A 7,775-nucleotide genomic window follows, 5' to 3' on the forward strand; every position below is an offset into this window, starting at 1 on the left:
GAATACGGTGACCTTGAAACAGAGATGGGAGAGATGCAGCCACAAGCCAAGGAGCACTGGCAGCCATCAGGAGCCGGGAAGGGCAGAAACAGATTCTCTTCTACAGGCTTCCAGGGGGAATGTAGCCCTAGTGACACCTCAATTTCAGCCCAATTGTAATGTAATGTAATAATGTTCTGACTCCCAGAACAAGGAGATCATGTTGCAATGTTTCAACCCACCAAAGTTGTAGTAACTTGTTCTAGAAACTGTTAATCAACTATACATGGAGTTAGTACACACCTATACCTACCCATTGTGAGTATTTTATCAGCTCTACCAAGCCATGAAGATGACAACAATCCACTGTATGATGGAAACAGGACATTTGAGACTGAACCTAAACAGGTAAATAAAGCACCAAGATACAAACATTTGACCTAGAAGACTCCCATGTTACCCACTTCTGCTGCATTGAGACCTCTTCCTCCACTCATACCTATGGCCTAGAGGGGGGAGATGGAGACTATCCAATAAAAACTATTAAAGGAGAAACAAGTGCTCACTTTGGCAGCACATATACTAAAAAAAAAAAAAAAAAAAAAAAATGGAGCGATACAGAGAAGATTAGCATGGCCCCTGCGCAAGGATGACATGCAAATTCGTGAAGAGTTCCATATTTAAAAAGGAGCAAAAAAGCTGTCTGCCCAGTGAGATTACTTAGCAGATAAAAATCACTTGTTGCACAAGCCTGATGATAGGAGTTGAATCTAGACAAGTCACAACGTGGAAAGAGAGAACCAAATCCTGAAAGTTGTCCTCTGACCTCCACATGCATGCCATGGAATGACTGTGTGCCTGCACACACGTCAAACATACACACACACCCAAAAAAACTTTTCTTAGAAAGAGGAGAAAACTCAAAACTACTTCACAGATAGGATGCTGCCATTTTAGGTATTCATCAAAAATGGAGGTGCTGGAACTGCCACACAGTAGACTGCTTGCCTACATGCACAATCCCTGGGTTCAGTCTCCAACACTGCATAAAACTGGACTTATGGTGGCACAAGCCTGTAGTCCCTGTGCTTAGAAGATAAAGACAGGAGGGTCAAAAGTTCAAGGTCATTCTCAGTTCTATTGCAAGTTTGAGGTCAGGCTCCGACACATGAAACCCTGTCTCAAAACAAAATAAAACCATCAAAAACTAGACAGCTGCTTCCTGACTCCACACCTTTACAAGGTAACAGGTAAGTGAGATCTCTGCCAAGAGCGCAGCTTCAGTGAGGGCTCTTGGTTATTTCCTCGACAAGGGAAGAAAAGCAGCTCGGAGTTTGCACACAGTCTCCTGAGCAATAGTGAATGCGTGGCAGGCTAGTCAGAGACTGAAAAGAAGAACCAGTGGTGAAGGTCTACAATCCCAGCCACTCAGGTAGCTAAGGCAGGAGAATCACAAGCTTCAGACCTGCCTGAACCATGGAATGTGTCCCAGGCCGACCTGGGAAGTCTAGGGAAACTTGGAACACTCTGGGTACAGCTCAGTGGTAAAACACTTGCCTGGCATCAGTGAGGCCCCAGACTGCAGTACCCAAAAGCAAAAAATAAAAAAAACCCACTAATGTTGGAAGATTGAACCAAAGAGATCAGGACTAGAGTCTCAAATCTGTGTCGGCTGCTACGTGGGTCTTACTTGCCCAGGTGAACACCCACAAGAAAGTACTTGCCGTAGAGGAGACACTCAAGAACCAGAAGATGATTCATCCTGATGGTCAGTCAGCCAGTGTCCTTAGGTCCCCCAGAGTGGACACAATAGACCCAGGAGCTGAGTGACCATGGTTGCCATGTGGGCAGAACAAGATGGGATTCCTCTTACACAAGCTGGCCAGCAGAAAATGCCAGCTCTCGGGGAAATGAGTCACCCCTTTAAGAGCAGGCTGATTACACGAGAGCCCTTCAGTTTGGAGGAAGCCGTGAAATGCTGCTGATTCTGGATATAAGTCATCCTTCCCAGCCCTTGGTTGTTTAATCCATTATGGTGATGCCATGAAATAGGAACTTAAGGAAGAGAGAATGAAACAGGGTCAGCAAACACAGGAGAAGGTAGGTATCATCCGCCAAAGAAGAGATGATTGTGCAAACATGTCAGCAAGGGTACCGAAATTGAGATCCTGGTACCAAAAGAACGTGCAGGAAAGGAATTGAAAGGCAACCTTTGTCACTCAAAGTGCCCTGTCTCTCTCTCTGTGTGTGTGTGTGTGTGTGTGTGTGTGTGTGTGTGTGTGTGTGTGTGTGCCTCACCTAATAGCCCAGGCTGGACTAGAACACTTGGTGATCTCTCTTCTTCCTCCCCAGTACTGGGGAGCTACTACACCACAAATATTTTTTATATAGGCCAGGCTGACTGAATTCTTTCTCAGTCCTCCTGCCTTGGCCTACTCAGTGTTAGGCTCACAGGTGTGGACCATCTTGGCTGGTTCCAGTTCAAATTCTAGTTATTGGCACAGCGGCTTAGTCATAACATGAGCTGGGGATGAGTGAAAGGAGATGAGCTGGGCCTTGCACAACCTTGCCCCTTTGGACTCAAGGGGTACCCTGCATCACTCACTTTTCTTGATGTTACTGTTGTAGGGTATCCACCAGAGAAGACTACTTGGACAAGGCCAATAGAAAGTCTTTACTAGCTGGCTGGCGACTACACTGGAATACCAATGTAGCCTGAGACTTTCTCAGGGTATACTTTTAAGCACAAAAAACATATCCTGGGTTGACCTGGCAAGAACCATTAGCCAGAAGCAGAATTACAGAAGCCAAAAAGCAAGGTACATACATTTAGAGACTTTCCCAGAACTGTGCACTTAGATGAATTAGGACTTTGTTTTCATTTTGGCCAGTGGTGCTGTCTGTGTGCCAAGTTTTATGGCCTGAATGGTACTTCCACCATGGAAGTACCAAGTCAAGTTGTGCTAGAAGTACCAAGTCAAGTTGTGCTGAGGTATGGGGGACTACTAAGATGTGGGGGCTGTTATAGCTGTGACCAAATGCCTGGCAAGGGGCAACCTAAGGAAGGAACAGCTTACTTTGGATCATAGTTTGAGGGCACACAGTCCATCGCAAAAAGGAAGGTATGGCAGCAGGGATTCAAGGTAGCTGGTCAAGTTTCATCCACAGCCAGGAAACAGAAAAAGATAAATACTGATGTTCAGCACACTTTCTCTTTCTAAGTCAGTCTGGACTCAGTGAATGGTGCTGCCTAATTCAGGGTATTTTCCTCCTCAGTTAACCTCTGTGGAAGAACCTTGATAGTTAGGCCGAGAGGTATATCTCCTAGGTAATTCTAAATCCTGCCAAACTGACCGTAACAACTAATCATCACAGACCCTGGTAATGCAGCTATGACTAAAGCCCTGCCCCAAACGCTTCGTGGTGGCCCTGCTTCCTATAGCAAGCCTCAGAGAAGTGGGAACGTCATGCACTGGCAGAACATTTAATAGGTATGCCAAGGACCTGGACTCTGACACACCACAAAATGCACACTCGTACAAGTGAGCATGCATTTGTGCGCACATATAAGATTCAGAAATTCCAGATACATCCGAGTGTGGTTGGCACACCTTTGTAATGCCAGCACTCAGGAAACTAAGGCAGCTTTGGCTACCAGTAAGATCCTCCCTCCAAAACAAACACAAAGACATGAAGGCGTGAAGGAGGAAGTCAGTGAGGGAAAGAATACATCAGTAAACAATAAAGACAGTAAACCTAGTTAAGGAAGTGGGTTTGAATATGCAATAGACTCACACACAAGACATATATTTTCCTACATGAAAACTGTCTTAGTTTGGGGTTACTGTTGCTATGATAAAACATTATCACCAAAACAACTTAGGGAGGAAGCAGTTTATTTGGCTTCCACTTCCACATCATACACAGTCCATCATTGAAGAGAGTCAGGACAGGACCTTAAGCAGAACAGGAACCTGGAGGCAGGAGCTGGTACAGAGGCCATGGAGAGGTGCTGCTTACTGGCTTGCTCTCTGCTTTCTTATAGGATCTCGGACCGCTGGCTCAGGCATGGCCCCACCCACAATGGACCTCCCATGTCAATCACTAATTAAGAAAATGCCCTACAGGTTGGTCTATGACTCTATCTTATGGAGGCATTTTCTTCTTTTTTCTTTTCTTTTTTTTCTTTTTAATTTTTTTAGAGAGAGGGTTTCTTTGTATAGCCTTGGCTGTCCTGGAACTTGCTCTGTAAATCAGGCTGGTCTCGAACTCACAGAGATCTGCCTGTCCCTGCTTCCTGAGTGCTGGGATTAAAGATGTGCCACCACCAGCTATGGAGGCATTTTCTTAAGGTTCCTCCCTCTCTGATGACTGTAGCTGTGTCAAGTTAACATAAAGCTATTTAACACAAGGACTGAACATAGAAAAAGGAGTAAGATGTCCCCCAGTGGTATGGAGCAAACACAGGACCTTCTGTGTGCTAGGCTAGCACTCCACCACTGAGCCACAACACTAGTCCATACTGATGAGATTTAATGTATAAACCAGAGAAGATGAAAAGGAGTAAATTCTCTATCCAGGTTTTAAGGAATTAAAGAAGGGTCAGGAAAATGCAGGTGTTCTTGAATTAAAACCATGAGCTAGGGGGACAGAGAGATGGCTCAGTGGTTAAGAGCACTGGCTGCCCTTCCAGAGGACCCAGGTTGGGTTCCCAGCATGCACATAACAATTTACAATCATCTATAATTCCAGTTCCAGGGGATCCGACACCTTCTTGTAGTCTCTGTGGGCAGTACATACATGTGCTGCACACACATACAGGCAGGCAAAACATCCATACACATAAAATTTTTAAAAAATACATCTTTTTAAAAAACACACGAGTTATCATGCTATGGCAGTAATGCTTTGTAAAGCCAGCACTTGGGAGGCAGAGGCAGGAGGATTGCTGTGACTGTGAGGTTAGCTTGACCTACAAGGTAATTCCAGATGGCAAGTTCCAGGCTAGCAGAGGCTTTATAGTAAGACCCTCCCTTGAAAGAGAAGACAAGAAGGAAGAGGAGGAGGAGGAGGAGGAGGAGGAGGAGGAGGAGGAGGAGGAGGAAGATGGAGTGAGCCATTTTGGTGACTCACATGTCACATGATTGTAATCAAAGTTCAGGAGGCTGAGGGAAGAAGATGGGGAGTTCAAGGCTAACCTAGGTAATATCCCTGTTTCAAAACACAGAAACAAAAAGAACCAGAAACTAGAATCCCAAGTTCGCTCTTCTTTAAAATTATTTCTTAACCAGGCAGGTAGATTGTAGTAGTAAGATACTTAGAGACCAAGCAGACCCCTACAACGAAGCATCAGATTGCTGGTGGGGATTAGAATGAGGTGTGTTTGGTAGAACAACAGGACAGAGGATCACTTGAGCCCAGGAGTCTAAGAGCAACCTGGGCAACACAGAGAGACCCCTCTCAAAAAGAAAATCACTATCCCAGTGAGTGACATATCATTGAACAGATGTGGGTAAACCTGGATACCTGATGTCTTTCTCTAAGTGGATAATATTGAAAAATCATGAATTCAGTTTTGGATATAATAAGTGTGAGGTATGTGGTAAACTAGATAACACCCTCCAAAGATATCCATGTCCTAATCCCCAGAGCCTGGGGTGTCTTTTACTTGGTAAACTAAGGCAGGAGGATTGAAGGTGTATTGGTGACATTATTAAGGCCACTCCACGTAGTTCAAAGGGAGGTTTATTTTGAGGGGTAACTTACAAATGAAGGGATAGGTTGTGGGGTCTGGCAAAGGTATGGCGCAATCCGGCGGTGTTCTCTGGAGAACTCTGCTCGGTCTACCTCCAGCGTCCAGGGTCCCAGAACCAAGAGAGCCCTCTCCTCTCCATCCTGGGTCTTCAGCTTCCTCCTTCTGCTCCGCCTTGTGGGCATGACCATTACCAAAGCCTCAATGGGGGTTGGAACTTCCTGGCCAATGCTGGGATGGCTATCCACTACAAAGTTCAAGGACAGTCTGGGCTCCAGAGTGAGTTCAAGGCTTCTTGGGCTATAACATATTGAGCTCCTGCCTCAAAATAAATAAACAAATATTTAAAATGTATATAAATTCAGGGATGTAGTTCATTAATAGAGTGTTTAACTAGATGTGTGGAGCCCTGAGAATTCAATCTCCAATACCAGGAGAGATGTAAAAGAGAGAAGAAGAGGGAGGGGAGGAAGGGGAGGGGAGAGGAGGGGAGGGGAGAGGGAAGGGGAGAGGAGAGGAGAGGAGAGGAGAGGAGAGGAGAGGGGAGAGGAGAGGAGGGAAGGGCAGGCTGGGAAGGAACCCACCCAAGAGCTGTCAGGTAGACAGTAGGAAATAAGAAACTGGGGTGAGAGAAGAGGGTTGTGTTTGAGGAATAAAATTGAACATCATATACACAGAGGTGGTATATGAAGCTGTGAATGAGGCATAAATTCATATTAATACTTTGTCATGCATCTTTCAGTAAGGCATTTAATTTCTCTGACCCACTAATGGGTGCTTATTCTTTTCTGGCACCATCTTAAGCAACTTGTGCTTGTTCTCTCTCTCTCTCTCTCTCTCTCTCTCTCTCTCTCTCTCTCTCTGTGTGTGTGTGTGTGTGTGTGTGTGTGTGTGTGTGTGTGTGTGTGTAGCCCTGGCTGTCCTGGAACCTGCTCTGTAGGCCAGGCTCTGCCACCACTGCCTGGCTTGTATTCATTCTTTTAATCTTAATAATTTGAGATAAAATACTTTATCCTTATGAAGCAGAAGGAGGAAAAGGGAAGGAAGGAAGGAAGGAAGGGAGGGAGGGAGAGAGGGAGGGAGGGAGGAAGGAAGGAAGGAAATGTGAGAGGGAGAGAGAGAGAGAGAGAGAGAGAGAGAGAGAGAACCAAAGTTTAATGTGACCAAGACCCTGTAGTACAAGAGACTAGAACAATGTCTCTGCATATGCGTCAGCCCTTGTGAGCCTGCAGCACTGGACATCCCACTGAATCGCAATGTCAGTTTTAACAAGCTACCCAGGTTATTTGCAATTAAATGTGAGAAGTAACCAGGCATGGTCATGCATGCCTTTAGCCTTTAGTCCCAGAGGCAGAGGCACAAAGATTACTGTGAGTTCCAGGCCAGCCAGAGCTACATTGTAAATGAACTACCACCACACAAAAATGTGGTAAGTGCTAGACTTTGGCCTCTTCTGCTTGGGGCAGGTGCTGCATGGAGAGCCTAGATCAGCGCTGCTAGAATCAGAATGGTTTTCAGCTCTGTATCTCTGCTCAGACCATTGTGTACCTGGATTTAACTTCCGGTCCCAAAAGGCCTTTGGTGTTCTCACTCTCAAGCACTGACTGCTCTTCCAGAGGTCCTGAGTTCAATTCCCAGGGACCACATGGTGGCTCACAACCATCCATAATGAGATCTGGCGCCCTCTTCTGTATACATAATAAATAAATAAATAAATCTTAAAAATATATATATATATAACTTTCAAGTAATGGATAACGACTGTCTCCACTACTACTTTGAACATCTCTGGGGGTTTCTCACGTAGGTATCCCAAACTAACAAAAAATCAAGACCCAAAGCAGACAGCCAGGCACTATTTGAGTGGAAGCACGTTCTAGCAACAACCAAAATAAATGCATGAGTAAATGTCAGCACAAAGGTGCGCGCAGGCGCAGCTGAGGGCTCCTGCAGAAGACCACTTGCAGACGGGGCGGGAGGTTCAAATGCGGGCGCGCTCTCCAGCGAGCGCCCTGAGCAGTCAGCACATGCGCAGAGCTCGCAG

At 45.6% G+C, this 7,775-nt stretch overlaps 1 pseudogene; it reads left to right on the plus strand.

The window, feature by feature from the left end:
• Positions 1 to 575: 575 nt before the first annotated feature.
• On the plus strand, positions 576 to 663 carry LOC118576826 (annotated as a pseudogene).
• Positions 664 to 7,775: the final 7,112 nt, after the last annotated feature.

Source organism: Onychomys torridus, chromosome 1 (genome assembly GCF_903995425.1).
Source record: "Onychomys torridus chromosome 1, mOncTor1.1, whole genome shotgun sequence".
In the NCBI taxonomy this organism is placed as follows: domain Eukaryota; kingdom Metazoa; phylum Chordata; class Mammalia; order Rodentia; family Cricetidae; genus Onychomys; species Onychomys torridus.